Here is a 17,660-nt window from a genome sequence, read left to right as displayed (position 1 = left end):
GAACGAGGAATTGGATATTGTTAGCAAACAATTTTGAAGACAGATGGGTTGGGATGGTCTTGTATAAAATCACAGGGGTTTTTATCATTTCCAAGGTTGTGTCCAAGGAGCATCCTAGGACATAGCTCAAAGTCCAAAAGAAGAAACATATAAATAGATGAATCTTGCTTTAGGGCATTTGTAATGTATGAATTCACCTGGCACCGGTTCATCTCAGCAGGCTTTTTCTCTGAAGCATTTAAACTCCAAGGTCACTGGGCACTGATTATTACTACTTCATTAGCCTACTCCCATAGGTCTTGTGATGTCTCAAGAACAAACTTCTGTTATTCAACTTTAATAGGTATTCATGTCCACATATTAATCTATCAGTCTAGACAAGTGATTTAAAAAAAAACCCTAATTCAGTTTATGCACAAAGCTAACTGAATATCCTTGTGCCAGACTTAATATTTCCTGTGTCTGAAAGATGCTGGAACTTGCCATGAGATCAATGTTTTTAAAGGTCAATCTATTTATTAGCAAAATGATTAAGTGGTTTATATTTTAAATTTATATTTTGTGCCATTCTTACAGTAAGACATACACAATAAATCTACAACATGATGCAAATGTTTCTGATAGCAAAAAAAACCTTAACAGAGGCCACTATTTTCCTAGGGCTCTTTTTTTCCCTTAGGCTCTTTTGGGAGTGTATGATATTTTTAAGTGAATTTCCATCAATTATCAATTTGTTCTCAATGGACTGCAGATGTCAAATGATTAATTAGAGCAGACATGACAATGAAAATCTTCCTCTAGCTATAATGACCAAAAGAGGTTCTGCAGGGTTAAATTATAATCTTTTCTTAAGTCATATATATTTGCTAAGCTATTGCAGCTATGTACTTTGCTCATCATCTTGCTGTTTAAGATTGTAAAATGCTGAGTTTAGGGCACTTCATTCTGGTACCTGAATACAAATAAGTGTGAGGAAATGCCTGTTTTTCCATCATGCAGGGCCACCTGGGTAGGCTTTTGAAAAGATTCTGCAAATTTGCACAGGACCAAATTAGCCATTGGTTAATGGCTAATCATCCAATAATGTCATTTGAATTACTCAAGTCTCTGTTCAGAGGAGATCATTACAGATACAGGTAGATCAGACACTCACATGGATGCAGCTTCCATGGGAATTGTGGCTGGTGTGCCTGTGGGTGTCTTTGCACTCTGCCATGTGTCCTGGGCTACCCAGACCCTATATCCCTCCTGTCCATCTGCCCCACCTTGTAATAAGATCCCCATCTCCCCTGCAATAAAATCCCCTGGGCATGCTGTTGAGTGGGAAGTTACCAAGTGACAGTGACAGTCACACATTTATGCCTTTCTTTTTATTAATTGAACTGGTGCCTGTTTCCTGCCAAAAGCTCTGAGGAAATGCTGTACTAATAGTTTTATTTCATAAACAGAGTTCCTGTATCCACCACGGGCTTCACTGAACTTTGGCATCAGCTTCCAAACACATTTACCAGTGTCACTGCTCTGACAAAACCAAATGAGTGCCTCATGAAAATGGATCTGAGAGGAAACAGCCTTGTGACTTTGAAGGGATAAAAAGAAAAAGGTATTTAAAAAGGTCAAAAGGTTCAAAAGCTTTTTAGAACAGATCAAGACCCTATGTACAATACATTAATAACATCTGTATTTCCTTTTTCCTTTTTTAAAAATTTTTGTTCTCCCTCACATTTTAAAGACAAAAATAAAGTATACCACAACATTTCAGGGAGGAAAACTTAAGGGCTAGACACTTTTGTGATGTGAAACCAGCAGAAGAAAAATTAATAGCTATTTTAGACCAGCCACTGATCATAGATTTTTTTAGCTTCCCTGAGCCAACAGCTCTTGCTAGTTCTGCCTGTAGCAGACGTGAAAGCTAGCTCTGTGATCCAGGTAGGAAATACTCGGTGAAGGTGTACTAAAAAATATATGAGTAGCTTTGAGGTAGTGCTTCTCAGCATGTTGCCCATACACTGAGCTAGTTTTGTACAGACAAAAATAATCTGTACACTCTGAAATGCAGTGGGATACATGAGTCAACAGGAGATTAACTGGCAGTTATTCCTGGGTATATTGTAAAGGAAAATCTTGCTTGTGTATGTAAATACACAAACTCTCCATAGTGCTTTCTGCATGAACTGCTGCCTGCCTTATATAGTGGCAAACACAGATTGCTGCTTTAAATGGATGGACAAAGGCAATGTGTGTATACTTTTCCATGATTAAACCTCTGTGGTTATACCCCCCTTTTCCCACTGCCAGCCAAGCTGGGAGACTGAATTCCAATCATGTAACAGATACATGCTCAGGTTTATAGAGTTTGAGGTTGTGAATAGCTCAATGCAACATTTTCTGCAGATAAAAATAGCAATTTCTTTTCTCAGTATCTCTGAACAAGGTTCAGAACACCTTCTGTGCCACAAAAATAAAATAAATGTCAGGTAAGCCTACAACTTAACTGTATCTATGACCGTTGTGCCACTGTTCTAGATCTACAATCACAGCTATTACAAAATCTGTCTATTGCAGTTGAGGTTTTATTCCTGCCCTGTGTTCAAGTATATTCTTTTTGGGGAGCATTTAGATTCTCTTTCTAGGTCTGCATAGTATATAGGCCCCCACAAACCTTTGCTGAGAAACTGTTTAGTCTCTGGACTGTTCAGGATTTTTTTTGCATGCAATTAGGCTTTGTCAATAATGGTAGCAAAGCAGAGGCTGTTGTCCTTCAAGACAAACTCAAGCAGAACAGTCATCCAGCAGACCCTCTATGTATCATGCAGTGTGTATTGTCCAGGGGGTGAAACAGGAGCTCGCTTATAGCAGCCAGTTAGGTCTCTGCTAGAGTTAAAAGAATTTATTGCCTGTACTCAGGTCAAAGAGGTAGGAAGTTTGAGTTCTTGACTCCCAACAGCTTGCTTTACAAATCTGGAGTCCACACAGTGATTTTAAGTATTTTATTTAAAAAATCACTCTGCGAGGGGATTACGGGATAAGCATGGAGCTGTTGGGGAATTATTCCCACTGCTCACTGTCACAGGATGTGGAGGTCAAGTATGAGCTGTGATTGCTGTATTGTCCTTCCAGCTGAAATTCCCAGACTGGACCAACCTGCATTCAGAGCTGATCTGGGAGCCACACAAGGCTTGCTGCCCTGAAGGAGGCCAGGTAGGGCCCTCCCTGTTTGTAGGGCAGCACTATGGTCACTTCACTACTACACGTTGCAGTGCACAGCATTCCGTGTCTTCCTGACACTGCATCACAGCCCATAACATTGGAGTCACTGGAAACCAGCTTAGGGAAATATGTACTGGAAAACTAAATTCGTTTAATCCCCTTCATCTCTGTGATTTTCTCCTCTAAGCGTGATTCAAAAGAATTTTAATCCCTCTCATGCAGGCCAGAGAAGGCACTGAGGCCAGCAGCTTGTCCACACCTAGCAGAACAGTTGCCACTCTTTATGTTCACATTCTGCCTTAACAAACTGTCAAGTATGGCCAAATAGACAAGTCCTTAGAATTGCTTGGATGCCTCAAAAGGCTTTGAAATATCAGATCAAAACCCTTACCCACCTTTGCTAACTAGCATTCTCCCTCAATAGAGCACAAAAGACTCATGCACTCTGGATGACTTTCTTTATTCTCCTTTCCTCCATGCAATTTAAAAGATTCCCTCTGTCCTCAGTATTGGACTTCACTACTCTGTTGGCTGCTGCTTTGTACTGATAATTTCCAATGAGCTTGACATCATTAGCTATTGGGCTCCTGGTGGCAGGAGAAAAAGCATATTTTAGCTTTTTCTTTAAAGATAATACTCAGCAAGTAGGTGATTTAGTCTTTGAAAAATGATGAAAGAAGCATGGCCTGAGGTGGGAAAAACCAGCAAATAACTCCTGCCCACGACTATTGTCTGGGTAATATTTGACTGCAGACAGAACTGTAGATCTTTTATTAGTATCAGCTTGATGAGTCTATTGAAGTTCCTCCATGAAGTACAAAAAGTCACATGGAAAGAGGAGCACATACTAATTTTGCTCTTTCTTTGTGCCATTATGTGAGGAAGGCTGCAAATAGCAGAAGTGTGTAATTGCTAGTCACACTCCTTTCTGTTGAGCAATTTGTCTTTTTTTTTACACCCAGGGTTGCCATGCCGAAGTTGGGGAAATCTCAGTGCAGGAGTGGACTGAGTTAAACATGGTTTATGAGACTTTTTACCCCTTCTTCCTGAAGTGCAGACACAGCTGTTGCTGCATACACCCAGCTGGCTTGTGGATGGTGGATTTATTTCCTGCAGAGGTCCATAAATGCTCTTGCAACATCTACCAGCAGAGGTCTAATTGCTTTGAGAAACCACTCCCTGGGCTTCTTGAAAGCCAGAATTCCCCCAGCTGTTCCTTTCACACAGCCACTAAAAATGGTAGAGCGGAGGTAACAGAGTGCCTTATTCTGCCCTTCCTCTTTGCCTGCCCATCAACGTTTTCATGAGGGGACACTGTCCCTTGGTCCATGGCAAGGCACCCAGCAGCCATGGAGCTCTTCAGGCTCCTGGGACAGACCCCTGCCACCGTGGTTAGTTTCTCCCAGGAATGAAGAACTCCAGCGTCCTGGAGCAGAGCCACGTTGTGGTACAAAGAGCCTCTCTTAAACAGGGTGCATGGGTCTGCACAGGCAGGCCTTGGCTGCTCAGTTTCAGAGGAAAACATTACTGTAAAAACAAAACAAACAAAAAAAGTGCCGTGTCCTTGGCTGAAGATAACCCAGCAAAGCAAATTCAATCCTTTTAAAATGTAAATATTAATTTAAACTTTCATTTTAACAGCACCCTTGGGTCTGTTGCCCTTTGGCTGGAATACCTCCCCTCTCTCTTCTGCCTCTGGGCAGCACTATTGGGATGGGAGCCCATCCTTTCCACAGCATGGGGAACAAATTGCTCAAGGTAGAAGGAAGCTGTCGTCGTAGGAGTCTTGTCTCTGGGGATCATGACACGTGCAAAGGAAAAGGCATCCGAGTTGGATTATAGGGAAGAATCTGTTGAATGCCAAGCAGGCCATGCAGTCTCACCAGGCACTCCAAGATGTGGCTGAGTCTGGTTGCTAAGCAGCTTTTATCGCATCTTTGAGCTGCCTGTCTGCCCCCAGACTCACAGCAACACTGCAAAAGATGGGGTCTTATCTGACTGCTTGACTCTGTAGTCAAAAAATCACAGGAAAAGAAAAAAGGTAAGAAAAAGAACTAAAGGAAAAAGGTAAGAAAAAGAACAACAAAAAAAAAAAGGTAAGAAGGAGATGGAAAGAAGAAGCTTGGATATAAAGAGCAGGGTGGCAGGCACCTTAAGTCACACTCTTTTTGTGATGTTTGTGGAAAGAGCTGAAACTAGGAGAGGCCTGAGGTAGGCTGACACTCTGCTGGGTGCAGAATGTCTCTTAAAATAGGACAGTGAAGGCCAGTGGCTCTGGGTAGGGATCACTGCAGAAGGATAACACTCTCCCACGGGTTTCCTGAGCATCTCTGTGTCATTGTGGGTCTCCCAAAAACATGACGATTGCTGTTTAATCCAACAGTTAAGAGCAATTTCCAGTGCACCTGTTTTGGTCTAGTGGTCCCTTCTTCCACATTTCCTCTTCTAATGATATATGATTTTAATGGAGTTTGTGGATATGTGTGTCTGGATTAATCTTGTGGTCCTGTGAGTAAAGTTTACTAATTCTTATAAACAATTTTATTTGCCCAACTGAGCTGGACTTCAAGCAACTTGAAATACAGGTGTCTGCACTTATATTATGGTGTAAGGCACAGTTTCCAGTACCTGGGAAACCTGTTTTGCCTGCCCAGAGAGGGACCTTTTTTCATCTCTGCCCAGTAAAGAGAGGAATTTTAAGTCAACCTGGCTTTCCATCCTCAGTTTGTAATTCTGTTGCTAAGTGGCAATGAAAGAAGATTATCGGATCACAGATTAACAGAAACCTCTATTCAGTGCTCTTGTGTAATTATACATTTCAGTTACTTATTTGAGAACTGAGCTTTAGCTTCTGTGCTCCTACCTCAGCCTCACCACTCCAGAGATTTTTATCCCCAGGGGCTGATCAGGATCCTGATAAACTGGCCCTTCCTTTCCATGCTCAGCCTCTGCACCCTGGGGGTTTTCTGCCTACTAGAGTACCCTGAGGGTCTCTGCTCTCAGGGGGTCTCAGAAACTAAAGTCCCACCTAGTCTTTTGGAATGATTTATTTTGGGAGAAAGCAGGAGGAGTATATAAAAGGGTTTAAAGAGTTCAGACACTTCAGAGTTCACCCATTTGTTTCCTCCACTGATAAATTCCCTATTTCTCTCTTTTCCAAGCTAATGTGTTCCACACTCTCAGGCAAAAGTGGTCAAGCAGCATCTGAAAGTGGAGGAAGACAAGCCTGAGTGGCTGAAGTAATTATTCAGTGTTAAGGGTGAATCTCTAGTAGAAATTGCTTGGAGTAGGGCTTGAGGGGAACACAGCAGAAAGGGCATAGAAAAATCAGGAAACAGCATAACTGGCTAGTGTTGGGAATGCAGACAGAAATGGAAGGAGAAGTCTGGGAAGGAGATGCAGTTTGACAGCTGGGAGGAGAAGATGGTAGTACACAGCACATACATTCAGAGAAGCCTGAGGAGCAAAGGCCTCCTTATGTAGGAAAACAGCTTTGATTATTTTAAGTAGAAATGCTGCACCAGGGAGAACCATGCAAGGAAGAGGAGACAGAAAGAAGGGCAGAGCTGTGTGAGGACCCATGTCTGTGACTGAGAGGGAGGAAGGAACATGAGCCAAGCATTTAACAGGAGCAGGGAAGGGGGGTGGTTGGAGGAGTCACCTGGCTAAAATGTCAGTAAAAGGAATGAACAGGGGAATATCCCATAGAGGGATGGGGAGAAACAAGAGCTGCAAAAACAACAGAAGGGAAGGCTGTGTGGGGGGAGAGAGGATACACTTTCAGGAGGTGATGGACATAGACTGTCATGCAAATAAAATACAGAAACCTAAAGCAGCAATGTATAGAAAAGCAAACCTTTTGGGAGTTCAATAGGCCTGCTTTACAGGGGACAGGTATTTTCAATGTTTTATGCTTAAATCTCCAAGGGAAGTGGTAACTCAAGAAGAAACGAGGCTGAAATAATATTTTCTGAGTCAGTCTCTGTGTTTTAAACTGTAGCTGACATTAAACATGTGCTGCTGGAGATTTTGTGTTGCTGGACATCCTTTTTACAGAGCTCCTTGCAAAGGAGACACTGGGGTTTTTGGTTTCAAATTTTAGAAGGAATGTGAATACACACTGTCCATTTATTCTGAAGAGCTGGTGCACTTATGCTGTCACCCCACTCTGCTGTAGCTTTGCCCGTAGTTTCTCTTTGGAGGCAACTGTGCTGTTTCCACACAGGACACTGTTCTTGCTAATATCAGTTTTATCTTGGTGGCCACAGCAGAGTAGCTACTGTCTGCAGTAGAGGGTCCAAAAATGGAACTGCTCTTGTTGGGATGAACCAGCTCTTCAAGCACCAGGTAAACATTCACTTTGTAGTTCACCAGAACAGATTTTTACACCAGAACAGATTTTTCCCATGTATATGATGGGTCTCCTTCATGTTCAAAGAGGAAACTGGGGAAATTCTAGGAGGTGTTTGCTGCCCTTGAGGTTTGGGCACTGCACCCCAGATGAGGACAGGTTGTTTCTCCCTTTCTTTCCTTACTGTCTGAATCGATTAGGATGTGAGACAGAGTTTTTTTGAATTTCAGTCTGAAGAGGTAGCATTAACTTCCTCATGGCAGAGCCCAGGGACAATTCCAGAAGTAAGGGCCTGGGAGAGCTTGCCATGTGGAGATGGTGGAAACCAAAGAAGTGAGCAGGCGGATGAACCAGCTTGTACTTCTGAGCAGTGATATACAGCTTTTCATGGCTGACCACATGAGCATGCTGCTTTTGGTAAAAAAAAATGGTTTTGCCTGAGATCAGGTAGGGCTCCTTCTTCTGCAGTCATTCTGGAAGGAAGAAAAACACTCTTCAAAAATAGAGAGCATTCTCTTTCCACTCCTACAGACATCCTGCTGTTTTTGTGGTTAGTCATCTGCAGTCTAAACTGCAACTTTGACCAGAGGTTATCAAAACCTAAATTGCTTGTACCCATGAAAACTAATTATCAGAACTGTGGCAGCCTTGTAATTTGCCAGAGTATTCAGTTATGACAAGGTGACTAATTTATCCCTCATCTTGTAATTACATATGTTCCCCTATACGAGTGATGTCGTCTACAGAAACTCCCAGCAGAACGACACTTGCCTCTTATCCCAGCCTGAGCTCTTCTTACAAGGAAAAGAAATTTCTGGACTTTCTGATGGTTTTCCTGCCTAGATGTTGAGGACACTACCAAGGGAACCCTGATAAAGCAAGCACAATAATGCCTTCACGGCAAATGGAGTCTAGTTTTACCCTAGGTCAAATTTAGTCTCTTTTTACAAATCTTCCGGAATAGTGAGATGGAAAAAGAAAGAAGTACCAATAAAAGTAAAAACTTGCTTTCTGTGGAAAACCTATAAAGTATGGACAGAGAAAAGGGGTGGAAAATGTACTGTTTGCATAGCACAAAAGTCTTCTCTTTCTGAGGCAACTGTTTTGTGCAGTATTTTTTTCTCAATCTCTTAATTTTTTCTGTTAAAAATAATCAACATCCATAATAGGTCCCTTTCTAGAGATGTCATTGATAGGTTGTTCATTTTGACTTAGTGTGACAGCTGTACAAAAACCACCACATGGTGAACTGCGATGCTGGGATGCCTTTTTGTCTCCTCCTGTAGCTTGACTCATCACCTGTAAAAGCTCAGGGTAGATGTGTCCCTGGTTAAAACTGTGCAAAGTTGAGAAGAAGAAGAGTGATGGAAATGGGGATGGAGACTTTGCTGTGGCATTATTTCATTATTAGAGTGCTGATCCCTCGGGGTACTGTTTGTTAGCTGCAGTTCTATTAATCAGGTCGAGTATTGTTTCTCTTTTCATTACAGAACGCATCAAAACTTCTGAAAGAAAATGCTGTGACTCCTGAGGGATTCATCTTTTGAGAGCAAAGAACATCTAATTTAAGATATCAATGACAAAGCTGGAAAAATCATTGTTATTTGGAAGGGATTTGTAACCTACACGAAAGGAAGCACTAAAAAAGAGAGGCTGTATAGCAGTCCAGGACCTTGTCCTTTGTTCCCGTGGGCTTTACTGAGCCCAACCGGCTACATTTTAATGCCGCTTATGATGTGCTTGTAACGAAAAAAAAAACCTTTCAGGCGCGACGAGGCTGGAGCTGTCTCAGCGACATGGCATGTGGTGTGAGCGCTGTTCTGCAGCCTCTGCCCTGCTCGTCCCTTGCGGAGCAGTCCGTGTCACCTCTCTCCGCGTGTCGCCGTGTCACCCTGCCGCATCCCCGGCAGGCGGGGGACACGCGGTCACGGGCTGCCATCTGGTGGCCTCAGGCACAGCTCACCTCCTCACATTCCCGGGAGTTTTCCTCCAGTTCCAGGGAAAACGCTGCTTGTTGTTGGTTTGGTTTTGGTTCCGAGGCAGTGGGGCAGGAGCTTTCCTGCACACAAGGAGGGCTGATGGAATCCTGGGGTGCATTGGGAAGAGTGTGGCCAGCAGGCTGAGGGAGGTGATATTGTCCCTCTACTCTGCCTTGGTGAGGTCACATCTGGAGTGCTGTGTCTAGTTCTGGGCTCCTCAGTACAAGAGAGACAAGGAGCTACTGGAGAGGGTCCAGTAGGGGCCACAACAATGATTTGGGGTCTGGAGCATCTCTCTCATCAGGAGAGACTGCAGGAGCTGGGTGTGTTCATTCTAGAGAGGACTGAGAGGGAATTTCATTAATGCATATAAATATCTCAAAGGTGGGTGCCAAGAGGATGGTGCCAGACTCTTTTCAGTGTTGCCCAGAGACAGGATGAGGAGCAATGGTTGTAAACTAACACTCAAGATATTTCACCTGAACATAAGGAGGAGCCTCTTTCCATTGAGGGTGGCAGAGCCCTGGAACAGGTGCCCAAGGAGATCATGGAGTCTCCCTCTTTGGAGACATTCAAAACCCACCTGGACACATTCCTGTATAACCTATCTTGGCAGGGGGGTTGGACTAGAAGATTTCCAGAGATTCCTTACAACCCTAACAATTCTGTAATTCTGTGAAGGAAAGATTTAATGGTTCTGCTTTGTGAAATGTGTTCTGCCTTTGGTGCCTCCTGGGAAGGAGGTGGTCGTCTGTTGGTAGTAAAGATAACAAACCAATTCTCTTGTTTTCTTTTCACTGACACCAGGAAAAATGTCAGCCATTCATCTGTTGCTGTGATTCAGAAGCTTATCTGTGGTGGCAGACAGAGCCAGACATGAAAAAATCTCCCCCAAAAAACACTCTGTTACCAAAGTAAACAAAAATTTTGCTGAAGGCAGATTTCCCTTCCTTTTGAAAGCCTGGATTTCTTTTCTAATGCTCTGCAGACAAACTTAATGCACTTAGATAGATATTGTCAAACTCCAACTCTTCTAAACAAAAAACCACCCAGTCTGCTGGATGAGTAGGCGGCACTGTGGAGTATTTCAATTCCTGTTGATCCTTTAATCTGGCTGTAGAGCACAACAGGAAAAGGTAAATGTGGGAGAGAAACAAAGAGGGGTTATCTGAGGGGCAGGGCCTTCCAAAGGAGGATCTCTCTGAAATGAACCCTAGTGGTACTAACTGCTGATTTTTTTTGTGGTACAAATTCCTTCTAGTGCAGCAAACATTCCTCACAGCGTATTTCTCCCTAACGCACAGCAGATAATTTTGTAAACTCAGGCTGAGCAGTATGTTCAGTACATTCTCTTCCAGAAACAATTTAAAAAATAACAGCTTCTCTCCTTCTTCCACACCATCACATATTATGTCACATTGTCCACTTCTCAAACTTCAGCTGATGCAGTAAGAGAGCTGTAGGAGTAAAATTGTCCTTACAGCTGAATCTTATTGCTTCTAAGCTTTCTACCTCAAATTATTTTATTGGTCCTCAAACACATCACATCAAGAATGTTTTTGTTTCATTCATGAGCTTCAAATGTATTCTTTTATCATAGATGAGACTACTCCTTCTCAATGAAACATGTGAATAAGATATCTGAGAAATAAGTAAAGACACTTTGGGACAGCATAATGTTCTGCCCTTCCCTTTGGATTTTGCATTGTGGATGTAATGTCCTGGCTCTGTCTCCTCCTTGCCCACCACCAGCCTACTTGCTGACAGGACTGTATGAGCAGCAGAAAAGGTCACAACACTTTGCAAGTGCTGTTTAGCAACAGCTAAGGCATCCTGTGTTAGCAACACTGTTCTGGCCATAAATGAAAACCAGCAACACATGAGCTCTATGAAGGACACAGTTCTACCCCAGCCAAAACCAGTACAGTGGGATGCCAGACTGCAATACAAGTTATTGGTGTGATTTGTAGAAAGGGAATCACAATAAAGGGGTGACATCTTTGGTAAATGATACACTGAAATAGCTCTTATAATTGTGTTAGTGGGTGTCTTGAAAGCTTGTGATTTTTTATCAGAATGTTTGTTTAAATATCTCCATCAAAAGACTTCCTTAATCCTCAAACAGCTAACTATACTTCTATGCTGACCTGGATTAATTTACAAGTCAAATTTCACTGTGGTTGTTTTCTCAGCTCCTGTTACTGTGTTACTGTCAACAGGTCCAAGGTATCTTCTTTTAATTTGACACTGGTTTGCATGGATTTTCTTGAATTTGAAAGAAGAACACAATGGAAAAGGGTGAGGATTTAAAGACAGCTACGTTTTTTTCTTCTTTTAACCCTATTAAAAAAAAAAAAAGTTATCCTGCGTGCCTCACGAGTATTTTGAACTAATCTTTTGGAGTAACACAAGCAGAGCAAGCCAGGAAATTTATCAGTTTATAAAGATTGTTGACTCTATTCAAGTTGTAAGGGGAATTTTCATGTGAGAGTTCAGTTCCATTCTATCTTCCCTTTCTTTGATAAGAGCATCCTAACTGACATCAAGGGTGCTGTGCGGTCACTCTGTTTGGACTGGCTTCACATGGTATCAAATATTTAAATACCCATTAATTCAAAGAAACGAGGTGTGAGAATGACTCTGTGCTCCTTGTTCAGGACACGTCCTTGAGATCTGTTCCTGCTTGTTTACCTGCTGTAGTCTGGACTTCATCTACCCCAGGTGACAACCATTTATCCAAAATGCAGTAAGCTCAACTACTAACCAATTCCACTAGCACCACCTGGAAAACAGTATTTGAAGCTTTTTTTTTTTTTACCCATCTAGTCTATTTTAGTTTACTAAGTCTATTTTGCTTGCTTGCTTCAAGAGATGGCTGAAAAACCTCACACAGAGCTCTGACTGATATGGTTTGGTTTGTTTGTGTTAAGGAAAAAATATTCTATTCCATTAAGGCAGAGTATAGAGAGTTCCATGTTACCAGCACTATGAAAAAATCAAATATTTGTATGGATCTGTATTTCATCTTTCCCACAAAACCAAGGTAGGATGGATGACAAGGAAACTTTTCTTTAACAGATCTATTATTTTGACAGTACTTCTCCTGAGGTTCTGATTCAAAAAGGGTATGAGTGGCTTTCTGTCTTTTCTGCTGTTGCAAAAATCAAGTTTGCTGATTACAGAAGTGTAACACAGCATGATAAATAACAAAGCAGTGCACACAGGGCAGATCTGCCTGTCAGTTCTAGCTGTGTCACTGACAGGTGTGTGATAGATCAGGTGAGATGCATCACCTGGGAGATGCGATGTGGCTCCATCCAAAAGCTGATGCTGTAAGTACATAATTCCTTCTAGTTGGAAGCTCTGCTTTTAGTTTTATTTTCAAGAGAGGATGAAAGTAGTAATTGTTAATGCTCAGATAATATTAATATTAATAATAATAATGAAGTAAATCTGATTTAGAGAGGCAGTGCTGGGAGCTTTTTATCAGGGGAAGAAATCTAGGGAAGCACAGAAGGCACCAGGCTTGTCCAGAGTGGGTGGCAAGAGAAGGTGACGAAGGCACAGAGCTAGGATGGAGGTTGCCCTGGGCTATCACAGCTCTGCCCCTGGTACCCAGCCCGGGGTTTGTCCCCACCTGCTGCACAGTGCCACGTCACTGCAACTCAGCCAGTCCCAGCAGCTCAGTGTCTGCCACCATCCCATGTCTCACAGCTGCTTTGGGAGGCTGGATTCAAGGCCTGGGGGAGACCTCTCAGTTGGTACCAGCACTGTCTACTCAAACTCCTGCTCTCCCCCAGAGTTTAAACTTTAGCCATGCTCCAAAGATCTTGGATAATCATTAGCCAGGGAATCAATGCTGTTTGTTGCGTAATCATTGTGAGGTGATATCTCTGAGTTCTATTTGCTCTAGTAAATAACAGATAACAGATCTAAGAGAACTAGTCTGATGAAACACAGGTCAGAAACCAGCTTGGAGCTGAGGTGGTAAGGCTATAAACCCTCCTGCTTCCCCAGCACCCAGTAGAACAAACTTTGCCATGTGGTTTTCCCTCAGAATGTCTACAGCAGCTTCTGGATGCACTCCTACCATGTGGCTGAAGACACTTTCTGTTAGATATTTCAAGGAAATGCGTTTCAGGGCAATTTTAAAACCAGTGCTACCACTTTGCACACATCAGTATCTAATAGAAAATAATGAAATAAGTAGAGAGAGCACCTGCACAGTGTGAATCCCTCTCTCCCTGGGCTTTCCTAACTAACACAAAGTAATGTTGGAAGTTTCACAATTTGGCATGGAAAAAAATTTGTTTAGAATTACATAAAAATGCAATTTTCAGCTGTGGCCTGCACTGTCATGCCCCCTTTCATTATAACCTCAGTGGCTCTGTGAAAGGGCAGCTGTAAAAATGAGGATAATAGGGATCAGACAACCAGCTCTGCTTTGCCTCAAAATTGAAGGTTTTCCTGTTTCCATGTTTTTTTCAGGCTATGGAAAAAAAGACATGGTACAGCGAGGAAGATGGCATGGGCCACTGATACCAAGTAGTGGTACAACGTATTTAGTCCATATCCTCTTGGACTGCAAAACCCAAGACCCTCCAGTACTCAGTACTGCCCAGGGCACTGTCCTTCATGGCAGGGAGGCAGCTGTGGCACAGTGATGCCCTGTGCAGCAGCACCTGAAGGCAAAAACCCCTTTTTGAGAGCTGCGTTCGGCATCTGTTCTGCACAGGAGGTATTGCCTTCTATCCCTCTCTTGGAGAGAGGGTCCTGAGTTTGATTTTTGGCTTGCAGGATGATGTGTTGAGGAGACCTGACTACCTGCAGTGCTGGCTCCTGGGGTGAGGCCACAAGGAGAAATTGGGAGTTGGTGACTGCAACTGCTTTGCATGGCTCAAAAGTCACATTGGCTACCTTTGTGCAGCTGTTTCCTGGCAGTGACTCTCACTAGTCACACCAGAGGGCTGGGCCACTGGGCATGGCTTATTGGGCAATCAGGGCCCTGCCCCACACTGGTTTATTCAGTGATTGCTCTCTCTGCAGGGAAAGCAGAACACCATTTCTCCTTATCCAGTCTTCTTAATCCATCATTTTGCTTCAGGTAAGTGCTGTCCTGTTACGACTTGACATTCAGCCTGTCCTGGATCACGCCAAAAGTTCTTGTCAATTAGTATCCCACCAGCAGCAGCCACCCAAAGGTTTTCATACCAGAGCTCTCAGCTTTTCCCATGTCTGGAAGCCATTTCTGTGTGTTCAGTAAACCTCAATTCCTTTCTTTTCCATGCACTAGAAAAGCTGCCTTGAAGCTATGGAAGCTCTATGTGTTTGAAAGCCTGTACTAGCAGCAGGCAAAGGCCAACCTTCCTGCCCCTAAGCTAAGAAGAACAGATGGCTGTCAATGCACTCTAAGCTCACGGGAAGCTCAAAGGCCACCAGGAAGGAGAGGGAGCCAGCAGAGGAGCCAGCCAGCACCACTAACTCCACTATTGCAGAGCACACTGAAGGACTGATGCATTTTTGGGATGCCTCAAGGCCATAAACACTTACCATCACTCTCCTAGGGATAGCAGCTGATTTACTTAACTTTTTAAAAACTGATTTATGGCTGATAAGCCTGACAATCTTTAAGCCTTTGATGGTGAGCTGTGGTTAAATTCCCAGGCAAGAATGGTGCCTGGAAGAGATTGTCCTGTCTTGCGAAGTCTACCATGGCTCCAAGTGCACACTGAGAGATGACACAGAAATACTTGTGGGTATGCAGGACATAGGCTGCATCCTTGTTGTGGCAGGCTGGTTCATACTCACGGAGTCCAACATACTCAGCAAGGATTCACAGGTGACATAAATCATAGAAGAGCAGCATGGATATAATCCCTGTCATGCTGGCATTTCAGCATAACTGCACTCTATTATTCTTAGATAAGAAAATTACAGACTTTGCTTTTCCTTTTGAAGTCAGAACAAGGCATCTCTCACAAAGATAAGTGTCTGGGGCTAGTCCCCCTCTCAGGGTTATCGAGTACTCAGATGCTAACCAGGAACTTCCATTAATTTGGGTCTGTACATTCCTCCCACCAGTCACTATCATTTACAAAACACAGCTCCATTAGAAGTGACTTAATCTGATGGATGTTCTGCCAGCAGTAACACATGCTGATATACTGACAGCAGCTGAAGCCTTGGTGCAAGACTAAGTCAAATAATGGAGACTCACTTTTAATGAATCTATTCAAATAGACTCTTGACAGCACAAGCAGATCTGTGAAAGAAGTTTATATACAAACAATACACAGGGAATTCAGGATTTCTGTGACACAGTCCTGACTCTTACATCTTTTGAATGTTAACAAGTGCATGTTTTAACATGTTATAAAACTGAGACTATTTTATGCCACGTTGTCTGGAAGTATAAACTGATTAGAAGGGTTTGACTCCAAGCCCAGTAAATGTATGGAGGGGATGCTGTTGCACCAAGTTACTGCACTGAACCACACTTACTGCACTTAACCACAAGGCAGAATTCACACTTTTGTCAGAATCTTTAAGTTATGACAGGACACCAGCTTTTTTAACATCTGCATCTTTCAGATATTTCTTGAGGCTGTTTGGGGCATCCCAGTCCTCATCTATCTTTAAACTCTTTATTTGCAGTAGGAAAGTCAAGTATTTTCACTGGGGTAGCTGTTTGAATGAAGAATTTAAAAATTCAGTAAAGTTCTTTATTTTAAGATTGCATAAACCCACAAATATTAGAAAGTCAGAAAAGTGGTGACCACTTAGTATTGCAGGTTTGCTTAGAAGTAAATACACGTATTTAAAAAATGTAGTGTAAAGGATAAATAACCAATAGGTCCAAGCAAGAGGGTAGCCTGATATGTTTGGAAATACTACTCCACTTAATGTAATGGCCCATCTGTCATGGCTGAGCACAGCCATGGTTCCTAGTTTATATATTTATGTTTTTGAAGCAACTTTGGCATAATTATTAGTAAAATTAAACACACTGAAAGCATTTCTAGTCAAAGGTAGAACATATCAGTGGAAAACATTGTGCTGCAGCTACAGGAATACTCCAGGAGATGGAGACAACCTGAAAGCTCTGCAGGTCCACAGGCTTTGCAGCACCTTATGACCAACTTGCTCATTTTACAGGTATGAGATAAACATGGTACCAACACCTCATCTAAAATACTTCTACTCTGAGAAAACATGAGGAGTGTATGACAGCTTTTCCTGTATAAAATTAACTTCAGAATGTTCCAACTGGCATACAAATATTTACATGTACATACATACACACTGCCGAACAGTGCAGTTCTGTCTCCTGCTTTCACCACATAAACTTCAAGGAAAACAAAGCAAACTCAAGCACTGCAGAGTTAAAGGGTGCTTCCTCTTGTCACAGCCAAGGAAAGCTGCCATTCCACAGCACTATATCAGCCACTCGAGCGCTGGTGCTGACACTACAGAACCTCACACACACCAGGCTGCATTTCTGCGTCTGTGAGTTCACAGACACAATTGCAAATACTTAACTGCACCTTTAAATCCAATCCTACAGATGTCTAAGAGTCAAACTCTGCTGGTAAAGCCACTGACTGAATCTTTGGCTCTAAACCTAAGGTAAGCCTTGTCTGTTTCTCATAAGTAAAGTGGAAAATGTACATGATGCAAATGCTTACTTGCCCATGTCAGTGTAGATCCATACCAAGTAATGGAATTTTTACACTGAGGTAGTGAAAAAATTGCAGTTCTTAGCTTTTTTGCTACTTGCTGTCTTTACCACTGTGGTAATGTGCAAATATGGATTGCTTAAGTTACAAATTCTGATAACCAGAAGTTGTGACATCCCTTCAGGAGATCAACAAACCACTGCCCTGAAGAGGTACTAGCTTTGGTGGCCTGGCTTCTCAGGAATACTTTTTAGCAAGGCTCAGGAGGAGCTACCATGGCCCACAACACAATGGCAAACACACAATAAGAAACTGATTCCCCTCACAGGAGGACTTCAGATACACTCAACTGCAGTTCAAAAACCTAACATGTGCTTTGCAGGCTACTATCCATAGATTTGAGACTTTTTTCCTGTTTTCCCATAATTATGCAGCTCTGCTTAT

General features: G+C 42.6%; 1 long non-coding RNA gene across 5 annotated transcripts; it reads left to right on the top strand.

Moving 5' to 3' along the window:
• The first annotated feature begins 4,878 nt into the window (after window positions 1-4,878).
• On the top strand, window positions 4,879-16,906 carry LOC146441942 (uncharacterized). 5 transcript variants are annotated; one of them, XR_014850093.1, is made up of 5 exons: window positions 4,975-5,251; window positions 11,733-11,838; window positions 12,198-12,332; window positions 14,029-14,644; window positions 14,839-16,906. It is a non-coding gene; the product is annotated as an uncharacterized LOC146441942 (long non-coding RNA). The 5 variants fall into 5 exon arrangements; XR_014850092.1 differs by adding an exon at window positions 13,598-13,808 and having other exon boundaries at window positions 14,029-16,906; XR_014850090.1 differs by lacking the exon at window positions 4,975-5,251 and adding an exon at window positions 4,879-4,968 and having other exon boundaries at window positions 14,029-16,906.
• The last annotated feature ends 754 nt before the right edge of the window (window positions 16,907-17,660 follow it).

Source organism: Lichenostomus cassidix, chromosome 2 (genome assembly GCF_008360975.1).
Source record: "Lichenostomus cassidix isolate B80296 chromosome 2, HeHo_3.0, whole genome shotgun sequence".
Taxonomy (NCBI): domain Eukaryota; kingdom Metazoa; phylum Chordata; class Aves; order Passeriformes; family Meliphagidae; genus Lichenostomus; species Lichenostomus cassidix.
Note: the sequence above shows the minus strand (reverse complement) of the source record. Positions and strands in the feature narration are given on the sequence as shown.